This window comes from Nasonia vitripennis (genome assembly GCF_009193385.2).
Source record: "Nasonia vitripennis strain AsymCx chromosome 1 unlocalized genomic scaffold, Nvit_psr_1.1 chr1_random0015, whole genome shotgun sequence".
Lineage (NCBI taxonomy): Eukaryota > Metazoa > Arthropoda > Insecta > Hymenoptera > Pteromalidae > Nasonia > Nasonia vitripennis.
In genome coordinates this window covers 234,955-248,740 of record NW_022279604.1, presented here as the reverse complement: position 1 = coordinate 248,740, position 13,786 = coordinate 234,955, and the positions used below count along the sequence as shown (strand labels likewise).

The 13,786-nt window shown below is 34.5% G+C and overlaps 1 protein-coding gene across 12 annotated transcripts in view; it reads left to right on the top strand.

Moving 5' to 3' along the window:
• Positions 1-13,786, top strand: part of LOC100113493 (regucalcin) — a 50,792-nt gene that overhangs the window by 9,333 nt on the left and 27,673 nt on the right. For 2 of the 12 annotated variants that reach the window (XM_032601462.1, XM_032601458.1), the window contains exons 2-3: positions 893-1,083; positions 2,233-2,346. The exons of 7 other annotated variants lie outside the window; for them this stretch is intronic. The gene's annotated coding sequence lies outside the window, so the exon portion shown is untranslated. Of the gene's footprint in view, positions 1-892; positions 1,084-2,232; positions 2,347-8,571; positions 8,612-13,786 lie in introns of all 12 variants that reach the window. 3 more of the 12 variants (XM_032601461.1, XM_032601459.1, XM_032601465.1) reach the window with 2 other exon arrangements.

Here is a 13,786-nt window from a genome sequence, read left to right as displayed (position 1 = left end):
GCTCATTTTCAAAAATGTCCATATTACACGATGTTAAATTTAAATAGCTCGAATCAGATACTTTACGTGTCGAGTGTACATACATTTCGCACTCCCACGGCAAAATGTAGTACATTTTATACTTTATATTAATGCATGGTTAGCGAGTTCAATTGCACCACGTACAAGTACTTGATTCTTTTTATTTTGATTTGTAATACTTTTATTTATAGCAGCCTATGCGATTTGGATTATATTTATATTACGCTTGTTTTCTTAGAAATTTTTACGTGAAAGCTCAAATTTTGCGTAGGTCTTCTTAATATTATAACGAGTATATTGTAGTTTTTTATTTTATTCCCTAAACTTTAAAAACATGGCTGTCTTACATGTTCATCGACTATTTTTGACCTCGCTTCATATTAACCTGCCAACTTTGGAATCGAAAATTATGGAAATATGTTCGGTAACCAATATTGAGAAAAACGAGAATTTTGTATACACTAGACGAATATATCTTCTAAGTTTCACATTACATACTCTTAACATTCGTTGGTAGGGTTCGTTTTATACACAAAAATTTAACACGAATTTTTATATGAATTCTTTCTACACGTATGTTTTTACATTGAACACAAAGAAATGATTAATATTACATTTTGTACACAATAACATTGTGTACAATATTATTGTATTAAATGTTCAGTACTAATTATCTATTTATGTTCAATAAAAAAGCTTATGTGTAAAAGAAAATTCGTATAAAAATTTGAATTAAAATGTGTAAAAAGCCGTAGAACATTCTCAAATGTTTTTAATGTAGGATATGTTAAAAATTTAATAATTGCAAAACAAGTAAAAAATTTGCGACGAATAAAAATCTGTAAAAAAAATTGAAATTTCATGGTTTCAGATGTTTCGCTTGATATTTGCACTATAGCTTTTCTATTACATATACGTGGAGATGAAAATTCACCCTATGAATTAATACCTATAGCGACACCAATATTACGAGAAGAGCTGTTTCAAGCCAAACTTTACCATGAGATTTGGACGACGATCCATTTTGTCGACATACTTGAGTTTGAAAGCCATGCAAATGAGGTGAATACAACATTACAAGATCTTCGAAATCAATGTTCTAAATTTAAATCGTGCGTTTACGGAATAGAGTTAGATAATATGTATAAAAGTCTTTATTCAATTCAACAAAAAATTGATTCTTTAATCTCCTTAAGCGGTAAGAAAAGAGAAAAAAGAGGGTTATTTTATTAACTATATTAGTCGGAACAATTTTATTTGCTCATGCGTTTGCTGGATGTGATTCAACAAGTGCTATATATAATAAAGGTAAAAAAAGTATTATAACATTATTACAAAAAAATGAAGACTTGCAACAATTGATATCTATATTTTATAAGCCATTCCAAAATGTCGACGATATATATACAGTTGCTGAAAAACTTATGATAAGAATGTATGGTGCAGATGACCAAAAACTGACTCTACATGAATTAAGATATAAAACATTTTGCACATCTACAGCAATTGCAAAATCCACACTCGGCCTAAAAAAGCCCACTTTACGCCCTTGGTGCACACCATATTTTACGTAATGCGCGGACGTATTTTCGCGTTTTTTCGTACGTGTTAAGAGGGACTGATGTGACTATTTTTTGACACGGCAACCGTGCTCTTGTCTTGTTCAAACATTATATAAAAGTCAAATTCATTTTTTTTTTTTTTTGTAAATAAATAATTGATTTTAACAGTACCGAATTTATAATGAGAAAATTGGAGAAAAATGAAATAAAGTATTATGTAAAGGGTTTTAATGAAAAAAATAAGAAATTTCGACAATGTTAATTTATATTTAGTTATAAATTATATATTGTTCAAGAACATAACAGTTTGTACATTTTTTATTTAATAATAAATAATGCAAATTTATCAAAATCAACTTGTTTTTTAAATTACAAAAAAAAATTTTGCGGGCAATAAAGACTTTTTATCTGCCAATAAAGGCCATTATTGCCTGCTGTTTGAATATGCGGGCAATAAAGGTTTTTATTGCCTGCTAAAATAACTTTTTTACCCGCCGGTCAAAAAAGAGTCACTTTAGTCCCTATTAATAGGTACGAAAAACGCGAAAATCGTTCGCGTGTTACATAAAAAGAATTATCTTTATCGTCTTTACCGCCTACCGATTCGGTATTAAGAGAGCATGCTAAAAGAGTATATTACCAAATGCAGATTTGGCTTGGATTCGATTTAGATCCAGTATTATGGGGATGGAAGAGAACGAGTAATATACTACTACCTATTATGAATCCTAAACCAGTTGCACCAATCGAATTACTAGAGATGGTGAGTTATTATGAGTGAGATGAGTATTATATGTTATCCTAAAATATATTATATGAAATTGTCTAATTTTTCTTTGAAAATAATTTCCAAATGACGTATTTAATATTTATTTTAGTGAACTATTCGATATTTTCTATTTTAATATTTACTGTGATAAGAAAAAATAATTAACTTGATTTTCAGATATTCTGTGGGTGTATAACAAACTGTAACACATCCCGATGTTCGTGCAAAAAGGCTGGAATAAAATGTAGTTTTTTTTTTTTTACATGGCATTTGGAACTCGAAATTTCATCGCCTCATCTACGCAAGCCTTCCACGCTGCCCTATCTTGTGTCAACCCCACCCAAGATGCACCTCTCCGATCGACACCCACCCGTCTTATTTCTACTAGATCCGCTTTTACGTTGTCCTCCTATCTACGTCTAAGTCTACCTAGAGGTCGCGTTACCATCGGCCTGCCCTTCATGACACGCGCTGCCGTACGGTCGTCTCCCATTCTCGCTACGTGCCCTGACCATCCCAATCTGCGTGATTTTATTATTCTGTTAATATTTGGTGACGAGTACAGATTGTGTAACTCATCATTGTGTAGTCTCCTCCATTCCCCGGTTTCCTCATCTTTCTTCGGCCCGTATATTTTTCGCAAGACTTTATTTTCAAATACCCTAAAACGGTTGTCCGCCTGCTTAGTGAGAGCCCACGTTTCGCACCCGTACAGAACCACCGGCAGTATTATTGTCCTGTATATTCTTATTTTAACGTTTTTAGACAACAGCCTCGACTTAAGTAAATTACTCACGGCGTAGAAGCAAGCATTACCCGAATGGAGTCTCTTATTTATTTCGACATTAATCTCGTTTCTATCATTTATGGTCGTACCCAGATACCTGAATTCGCTAACCTTTTCAAAAGCAAAATTCCCAACTCTGAAATCTTCCTCCCCTCTGCAGATGCCTAGCTTATCCACAATCATGTACTTTGTTTTTGATTCACTCACTTCTAACCTTGTATACTCCACCGCTTTTATGAGGATTTCCGCGTTTCTTGCTACCGTTTCCCTACAATCCCCCAGTATATCCAAATCATCTGCGTAGCCTAGTATCTGCGTTGTTCCATTAAGCGTTGCGCCCAGCTGGCTAACCTGCATTTTTCTAACGGCATACTCTAACGTTAAGTTGAACAGCACCGTAGAGAGCCCATCCCCTTGTTTTAAACCATCGCGTATCATGAAGGGTTCTGATACATTACTGCCTACTCGGACCTTTCCCGTGCTTCCGTTCAGACATATTTGAATTAATCTCACGAGTTTTTTCGGTACACCGAGAAGTACTAGAATTTGATACATTTTGCTTCGCTTAATAGAGTCGTACGCTTTTTTAAAATCTATAAATAGTTGGTGTATGGTTTCGCAAAATTCCCACTTTTTCTCTAACAACTGTCTTATGGTAAACATTTGATCGCTCGTCGATCTGTTGCGCCGAAATCCGCACTGATAATCTCCTACTATATCTTCCGCGAATGGAGTGAGTCTAGCTAGTATTACGTTTGACAGAACTTTGTAGCACGTAGCACGTTGCTAGAGATCCCCCACTCTCGGCCCCATACAGGTACGTGAAGTTACCCGATGCTAGTACTCCGCCATCTGGCCACCGCGATTCCTGTATTGCTACCAAATCTAGATTTTACCTATCAGCTTCCTTTGCGAGTTCTTTAAACGCACCTGCTCTGTATAGACTGCGAACATTCCAAGTTCCGACCCTTAAGTCCCTTTTGGTTCGGATTTGATTTTTTTGAGCCATGATGTTATGTTAAACCCGCGCGCTTCGGATCCTGTTCCGATCGCAGGTAAGTCCACCGTTCTAGAGGTGATAACCCCCATACCTCTCTAGAACTAACAAGGAAAGGTACCCAACCCGAACTCACCGATTTTGATGATTTTCATATATGTTGTAGAACATAAAAAAATAAGAGACACGTATTTTTTTTATCGGCTAATTTTCACTTTTAAGGGGTAAAAACCTCCCCTAAAGTTAACCCCCAAAAAGCGTTTTTTTTAAATATCTCGGCTTAAAATTAATATTTTTCAATGAAACAAATTGGAGGTTATTTCTTACAAAAAGAGCAAGTATTTCATGGTGATTTGAAGAGTAAGGGTAGCATCCCCTATTTTTTAGGGGTTGAAAACATATATTTTTTGGCATAATTTTATAATAAAAATGTTTAAACCGACTAAAAAAAATTGGAAAAAATGTTTAAACATCCTTAATAACAAAATTTAGTTGACGTCTTTCGGTGTTTTCATAAATATTACCCCTAAGGGGGTAAACCACCCCTAACACAAAATAACTGTAAATATGTAATTCAATACATAATATTTCGTAGAAAGTTTGTATATAGAGGTTTTCGAGGTCGCTGATTACAAATCTGTTATCAGATTTTGAAAATTCAAAATGGCGGATCCAATATGGTGGACGGAAATATCGAAAAAAAATTTTAACTTTCAAAAAAACTTGTTTACAAATGTGTGATCTTTGTAGCCTGTACATGTGAACTAAAGAGCCTTAAACCCTAAACCTCTAAAGAACAAATAGGCTAAATGGTTATGCATTTTAACCAAACGACTCCAAACCCCTAACCTCCAGACAAGCCGAAGGCCTATGCTTTACCGTAGACACGAGTATAGACATATTACCGATATTTTATTCTATCATTTTGTATGTAATAAATAACGTCTCGTTTTATGTTTCAATCAAAGATTATTTATTTTTCTGCTTTTATAAATTAGCATAATTTCAAAAGTAATTTCATAAATTATAAAGTATTTCATAAATTGCATAACTATATAATTTTATAAATTCAAAAAGTCCACACTTTTTTGCAAATGAAAAAACATAGGTTAATAAAATTAGTTTATCAAACTGTTTTGCGTTTTGTAATAAAATTTAATGTTGTCAAACTTGGGAGTTTTTCATTGTTACAATTATTTCGTAAGCCAAACGTTTTTTAGATGAATTCTCGAAGTAATGATTATTGTATCTATAGTAAAATATTTACAGTCTGGAATTCCATAATAATACTATTTGATACGATTTAATGAATTTGAGCTAGAAATGCATTCTGGAAGAACATTAGCAGTAGAAGGAGAAAAGCAAGTGCAATGTCTGGTACAGTCAATTTCAGCAACAACGCATAGTTATACTATACAGCCACTAATATCAGCTACTAGACAACTGTTGTCACCGCTATTTCTTGTTTTAAAGGAACCAAGTGGCAAGTTTGGCCCTATTGTAGAACAAAACATATTTAGACCAGAAAACGTGTACGTGGAAGCATCCAAATTTGGAAAATTAACAACAAGTAAGGGAACTAATAACAATTTTTACATTGTAATATCGTTGATCAGTTAATTAGTAAGTCGTTTAATTGCAGATCACTTCAAAATCTGGTTGGAAAAAATATTTTATCCCTATGTAGGCCATCACTCAATACTATTACTTGATTCTTGGAGTGGTCATTGTGACAAAGTTATAGAAGAAACAATGCCACAAAATAAAATTATTAACATAAAAAAATTCCAACTGGAACCACAGGAAAAATACAACCACTTGATGTCTATGGATTCCGTATTTGGAAAAACTTTGTCCGAACATTTTCTGATAATGTAATGTTAATGGATCATGATATGAATTTACATGTGAGAAATAATATAATTAAACTTCAATCATTGGTTCACAACCAACTGTCTTCACCGAGATATATAGATTTGTTTAAATATTCCTGGTATAAAAGCGGTTACGTCAATGAAAAACCAGATAAATTTGATAATCCTATAGATTTCAGTTTTGAAAAGTCTTATGCAACACATTGTGAAATAGAAGGGTGCACAAACATTGCAATTGTACGATGTGGTTGGTGCAAAAAAGCATTGTGCTTTAAACACTTTTATGAGGACTACCATTATTGTAAAAACATCGTAAAATAATATATTTTATGCTCAATACAAAAAATGCACTATTGCAAAAGATAAAAGATTGTAGATTATTATTATACTCTAATATTATAAACAAAAATACATTATAAGTTGAATTTACAATAAAGGAATTTCAATAACATTCTGATAACAATTTCTACGGAAATTATAAAACTGCTTCACACACAGAATTTTCTTGTTTACAAATTTAGGAATTTGAGGTGGTTTGGTTAAAATGCACAACCATTTAGCCTATTTGTTCTTTAGGGGTTTAGGGTTTAAGGCTCTTTAGTTCACATGTACAGGCTACAAAGATCACACATTTGTAAACAAGTTTTTTTGAAAGTTAAAATTTTTTTTCGATATTTCCGTCCACCATATTGGATCCGCCATTTTGAATTTTCAAAATCTGATAACAGATTTGTAATCAGCGACCTCGAAAACCTCTATATACAAACTTTCTACGAAATATTATGTACTGAATTACATATTTTCAGTTATTTTGTGTTAGGGGTGGTTTACCCCCTTAGGGGTAATATTTATGAAAACACCGAAAGACGTCAACTAAATTTTGTTATTAAGGATGTTTAAACATTTTTTCCAATTTTTTTTAGTCGGTTTAAACATTTTTATTATAAAATTATGCCAAAAAATATATGTTTTCAACCCCTAAAAAATAGGGGATGCTACCCTTACTCTTCAAATCACCATGAAATACTTGCTCTTTTTGTAAGAAATAACCTCCAATTTGTTTCATTGAAAAATATTAATTTTAAGCCGAGATATTTAAAAAAAACGCTTTTTGGGGGTTAACTTTAGGGGAGGTTTTTACCCCTTAAAAGTGAAAATTAGCCGATAAAAAAAAATACGTGTCTCTTATTTTTTTATGTTCTACAACATATATGAAAATCATCAAAATCGGTGAGTTCGGGTTGGGTACCTTTCCTTGTAAGTATGAGAGCTTTCCGACTTTGACGAGGACAGTGTCAACTCGTCGTCAGACACACTACGGTTTCATTCTCGCATCCTAACGCCCTCTTGCAAGGCAGCGCGCCTTCGCTGACATCGTTACCGCGTAAGACCAGGTGACGAATCATTCTACACATCCCCTTTCGGGGCAGTTGTCATCGCTCCCGCATCCTCCTCGGCAGCAGGATTTTTGCCCATTTTTGTAATGTGTGATGAAAGAGATAGATTGAGAGATAAGAGATAATGTGAAGTGTTTTTGTTGTTGTGGTGCTTGCGTAGTGTTTCTAGATGAATGCGTTCGACAGTGTGGGCTCATCACACCCACGCCTGTTCCTATCGGCTGTCCGCGGCTGCTTATTCAATTTATTCGCAGCTAACCTCTTTCTCAGGGGCTGTTCCTCTATCCGCAACCTAAGGACGCGCTGTGTAGTGGTGATATAGGCACCCACCCGTCCGATCTGGACGATAACGCCCAAGACCCGCTTAGGGTAGCGGCATTGTAACAGGAATAAAATGTAGTTACAGTTGTAAAAATTGCAATGGCCAAAGCTGTGGAAATGCTTCAAATTTGCATAAGGTCATATTTGAGAGTGATACAGCAGAGCGACAAGATCATATAGATGATATAGAAGATAATGAAAATCTGTGGAATGATGAAATAAATGATTTACAAGAAGAAGAAGTTGATGAATCACAAACTGAAAATTAAAAAATTTTGCTGAAAAATTCTGTCAATTCTATTTACTAGAATAATATAACCATTTTATTATATATTAAATTTTTAGAATAATCATATTTATTTATATTTTGACAGTTTTATCCTTGTCTTATTGATGTTGCTTCATAATAACATTAAAAAATGCTATCGTAAATTTTTCAACAATAATTTATTTACAGGTAAAAAAAAACACAAATTCAAATAATAATTTTTATAACACTGGGTGGCTTAAATCCGCATTTAAATCACGCAAATCCGTGGCGTAAGTAGCCCTTTCTGGCACTGTGTATATCACGCTGCCAGAAAGGGCTACTTACGCCACGGATTTGCGTGACTTGGCGGATTTAATCAAGCAGTGCTATAAAATATTGTACGATACTCGAGTCGTATGTTCACTTTCCAGCACGGCGTAAGCACCCTCGCTACGCTCGGGCGCTTAACCTCGCCGTGCCCGGATGTGCCTCATACGACACTTGTATCGTAATGTACTATGGGTCACTGAAACTAAAGAAATTGCTTCCGCGCATACAAAAGTATATGAAATATGACTATTTCATTTTTTCAGCGTCATTGGTGCACCGGTTAAATCAAATTTGGGATGCAAGGTAATGCCATTTTTCCGCTCATTGGATAGCTATATTGTCGAGAACATTTATTACTTATTTAATTCATTATTAACTATACATACTTAATAATTATATAGCTAATTTCGATAATATTAATAAAAAGTTCATACAATAAGTTTTCCGGATGTCGCCGCGAAATCAAAAATTATATTTTCGCATGACGCATTCAAACGTGGCTCGGTTCCCGCCGTCCCGCCGCTGCGCGCGGAGAAAGCGGCGGCGGCCATGTCGTCTGAGCGCTCCCCTCCCCTGCCTCTACACCAAGCAAATTTCTTTTTCATTAATTATCTCGGAACTTTGCGCTCATCGGAATCGAGTAAAAAATCGTTTCCAATGCAAAATTTAACGCTCTTTCCATTGATGCCAGCCATTTTTTCATAGGTCAAGCCGATCTCGAGATATAAGCAAAAATAACTTTCGCACGCTGTTTTTGCATAGAACCCCTCGTTCTAGGAAGCTGCAAATGTCAGAATTGGCTTTTCCGACCCCGATTTACCAAATATCCAAAATGCAGCCATTTCTACCGCAGGGCGATTTCACAGCTAATTTTACTGGACTATTTATTTTTTGTTATTATTATCCTCTCTTAAAAAAATGATGGACTTGGTTGTGAAGCCTTTAATACGTGATTCTGATTGGTTGCTATGGTCGGTTGCCTAGGTAACAGATGAGAACCCGCACGCTTTAAATTCATAACCCTCATAACAGTCATAACCCTGGTAGAAATTTTTCAGGTGTTTAAAATAAAATGAAATGAGGTTAAATAGTATGAAATCTGAATAGCGGATTCAGAAAAAAATATATGCAATATTACCAACAAGAAATCTTGATAAATTAATCATTACCAAAAGTGTAGTATTGAAACATGTGCATTGAAAAGTGTCACCCTAACCCTATTTGAAGTAGGTAATAATGTGTGTGTGTATGTTATTTAGTTTTTTTTTTTAAATATAAGTGAGAAGTGCAATTAAAAGAATAAAAAGTATAAAGATATATTGTGTCTCCGTGCCCAAAGTCGCCCACGGTGAGGTTTAAGAAGTGAATTTAAAGAAAAGTTCAGTATCCGAGTCAGTGAATTTGAGTTTATCACTACAATGCCCTTTAAATTTTAAAATATGTAATCTAGATAATTGAACTGTTTTCATTCATATTTTCATACCAACGGCAATGTGAATTTTTTAATTTAGCGGCTCACATTTTGCTTATAGACAGTCACGCAGTAACTACTATCTCTAGCACATTGTATTTCCGGTTTCCAGTGTATTATTACCTGGAGAAAATGATAAATATTTTGGCTGTTTTGTTAAGGCATTAATGAGAATATTTACTTTTAATAGTTGTGAGAGATTTTGAGATTTTTCCATTGCATTGCATTTGCTCTCATTTAAAAACTAATTTCTAGAGAGCTCATTTTTTGCATATATATTTCTGTTTTAGTTGTGAAAATATTTAAAGTTGAATTGACCTTAACTGAAATACTTTTGATTTCGACTTCAACACCCATGATAATTATTTAGTCGTATAAGTTATTCACATCAGTGTCGGAATCGAAATAAAAAGTATTTCAGTTAAGGTTAATTGAACTTTGTATATTGTTTCATTGACACAAAATAAATCTATATGTAAAATATGCGCTCTCTAGACCCGTTAGTTTTCGAATGAGAGCAAATGCAAAAATAGAGAAATAGGCATCGATCTCAAAATCTCTCACGACTGTTAAGAGTTAAAATTCTTATTAATGTCTTGACAAGAAAGGCAAAATATTTATCACTTTCTTCATGTAAAAATACACTGAAAACCAAAAATACAATGTGCTAGAGATAGTATTTACTGCGTAATTGCCTATAAGCAAAATGTGACCCGCCAAATTAAAAAATTCACATGTGCCTCAATGTGAAAATATGAATGAAAACAGTTAAATTAAAATCATCTGGATTACATGTTTTTATAGGTAGCATATCAAGTATCTGTGTAAAATTTCAATTGCCTAGCTTTTTTACAATGCAAATGAATAGGGTTGTAATAATAGGCTTATACTCACTGACTCTTCTACTGAACTTTTCTTCAAATTCACTTCTCAGACCTTAACGACAACGACTTTGGGCGTTGTTAATATATTTATATTAAAAGTATTACAGAATATGGTAACATATGGTAGGTAATATGGTAAAAATATTAGCAGAAATTAGTGTACCCAAAACTTATGTTGTTTTTTCTACCAGGGTTATTAGACATAGATAGAATAAGGAGCGCGCGAAGCGCGCCTTCATTCCTAGTATATATAAAAAAGTCATGACCGGATGAAGTGAAGCCAAGAATGCGTCAATATGATTGGTTCTTGTAGTGCGCATGCGTCAAAAGTATCGTTAGAATTTTTTGATTTCTAAAATTGATTCTAATATTAAAAATGTAATATAATACTATAATACATATCAAATTATAATTTGTGTATTTATAATATTCTAGAGACATTCTACTCTCTGGACATAACCTTAAAATTTTAAAAGGAAGTTGGCGACGAAACCGCGGCAATTTTGAAATTTATATGAGCGCGAAATGAATCATATATTGTAAAGTTTGATATATTTCCGTGATAGAAAACAAATATTAAAAATATCAATCAAGTATTTATATTCCATTTAATAAATTAATGAAATTATAGTCTACTACAGTGCGCGCAGCGCACTGCGCCACGTCTAGTACCTATAAAAAAGTCATGACCGGATCCTGTGCGCTGTTCAAACTCTAGTACCTATTGTAAACAGCACAAAGAAAGGGCCCTAGGCAACTATTTTTAACCCATCAGCCCTCAAATTGAAGCTGTCTTCTGATACTTCGATCCAAGTAACACACGTTTTTGGATTGCACCTTCAAACACTGAGTGGGTAAAGTTGAATCGTGGCTAGTTTTCGTTAATTTTCCCCGTGTTAAATTCCCATAAGAGAATTTCAATTTCCCCGCAAAAAAGTTTGGCAAGCGATCGGCCATGCACTCGGGCATATTCTCACTCCAGACGGCCCAAAGAATCAAAAAAAGTTGGTCTGGTAGGTGTGCCCTCAATTTGAAATTTTCAACTTCCAACACCCAAGTTGTTTCCACTCGCTCGTGGATTTGCTCTGTGTGAGTTTGGGTGTGTTTATATGTACATATATACACAAGAACACTAAAAAGGCCTTCTAAAGATACAACAATCAACTTACAACTGAAGTAATAGTACATTGTGTAACTAGGAGGGAAAATTGGATTTTTCAAGCGAGGATGATGATCAAAACATCATCCGAGTCTGAAAAATCCGATCCCCCCTTGTTGCTCACCGTGCTTTTTTCAATGAGGGCATGAATTGGCTCTTTCCTGTTCATCGAAAACGAATGGGAAATTGGGGATATTACAGTGTATATAGTCAATAAAAAAAATTTCACAAAATTTTCAAAATTTTATAAGGTTTTCAAATTTTTAAAATGTTTTATAATTATAATTTACAAAGTCTGTAGGTTTGATAGTATGCCCCCCGATATCGGAAGTCATTGCATTGATTTGGTTCTGCATTTCAAACTGCGAATACTTATACACTTCACTACTAAAAACGCCGGTAAAATCCTACCTAAAAATTGCGATCCCTCCACCTTGAAGGAGTTCTATTTGTCGTCTGATAGGTCAGTTAAGGGGATGTCGTTCCAAAAAAAACTGTTTTTCTATTACATAAAACTTTTTGAATGAAGTTTGCAAATGAAAAACCGAGTCTGTAGCGCCGTAGTGTTAAGTTGAATGAATCGTTCTACCATGAGAAAATTTCGATCGGACTTTTTGTTTTTCTAAAATCTTAGAAATACAAACAGATGTTTACTCGTACTTCGTCGTACTCATCCGATTGCAGCACCAACCTTAAAATCTAATTTTACATAAAACTTTTTAAATAAAGCTTGCAAATGAAAAACCGAGTCTGTAGCGACGTAGTGTTGAGTTTAATGAATCGTTCTACCGGAAGAAAAATTCGATCGGACTTTCTGTTTTTCTAGAAGTTTGGAAATACAAAATACCCCGTGGCGGATTTGCGCCATCATCCCCTTAAAAAAGGACGCGTTTGATATTCGATTTCGAATTCGATTTTATATTTAAAATTCTATAAGTAAAGCAATAATACTTGCAATAAAATGAGATATTAGGATGGTATCTTATTATATTCAAACAGTTACTGATATTTAGAATTTTACGACTTCAGGTAGTGCATGACATAACCTACGAAACTTGGATATATAAATTTCTAACCACAAAGAACCTCTGAGCAAATAAAAATTTCACTTTTATACCAAAAAGGATAGTCTGCACCTCATTCTTCTGAATAAGTCGTTTACGCGTGTGTTAATGCATACGTATTTAAAAACTCTACTTAACCTTTTTTTTTTAAGTGGAATTTGGAACTCGAAAGTTCATCGCCTCATCTACGCAAGCCTTCCACGTTGCCCTGTCTTGTGTCAACCCCTCCGATCGACACCCAACCGTCTTATTTCTACTAGATCCGCTTTTACGTTGTCCTCTCATCTGCCCTTCATGACACGCGCTGCCGTACGGTCATCTCCCATTCTCGCTACGTGCCCTGACCATCCCAATCTGCGTGATTTTATTATTCTGTTAATATTTGGTGACGAGTACAGATTGTGTAACTCATCATTGTGTAGTCTCCTCCATTCCCCGGTTTCCTCATCTTTCTTCGGCCCGTATATTTTTCGCAAGACTTTATTTTCAAATACCCTAAAACGGTTGTCCGCCTGCTTAGTGAGAACCCACGTTTCGCACCCGTACAGAACCACCGGTAGTATTATTGTCCTGTATATTCTTATTTTAACGTTTTTAGACAACAGCCTCGACTTAAGTAAATTACTCACGGCGTAGAAGCAAGCATTACCCGAATGAAGTCTCTTGTTTATTTCGACATTAATCTCGTTTCTATCATTTATGGTCGTACCCAGATACCTGAATTCGCTAACCTTTTCAAAAGCAAAATTCCCAACTCTGAGTTCTCCCTCCACTCTGCAGATGCCTAGTTTATCCATAATCATGTACTTTGTTTTTGATTCACTCACTTCTAACCCTGTTTACTCCGCCGCTTTTATGAGGATTTCCGCGTTTCTTGCTACCGTTTCTCTACAATCCCCC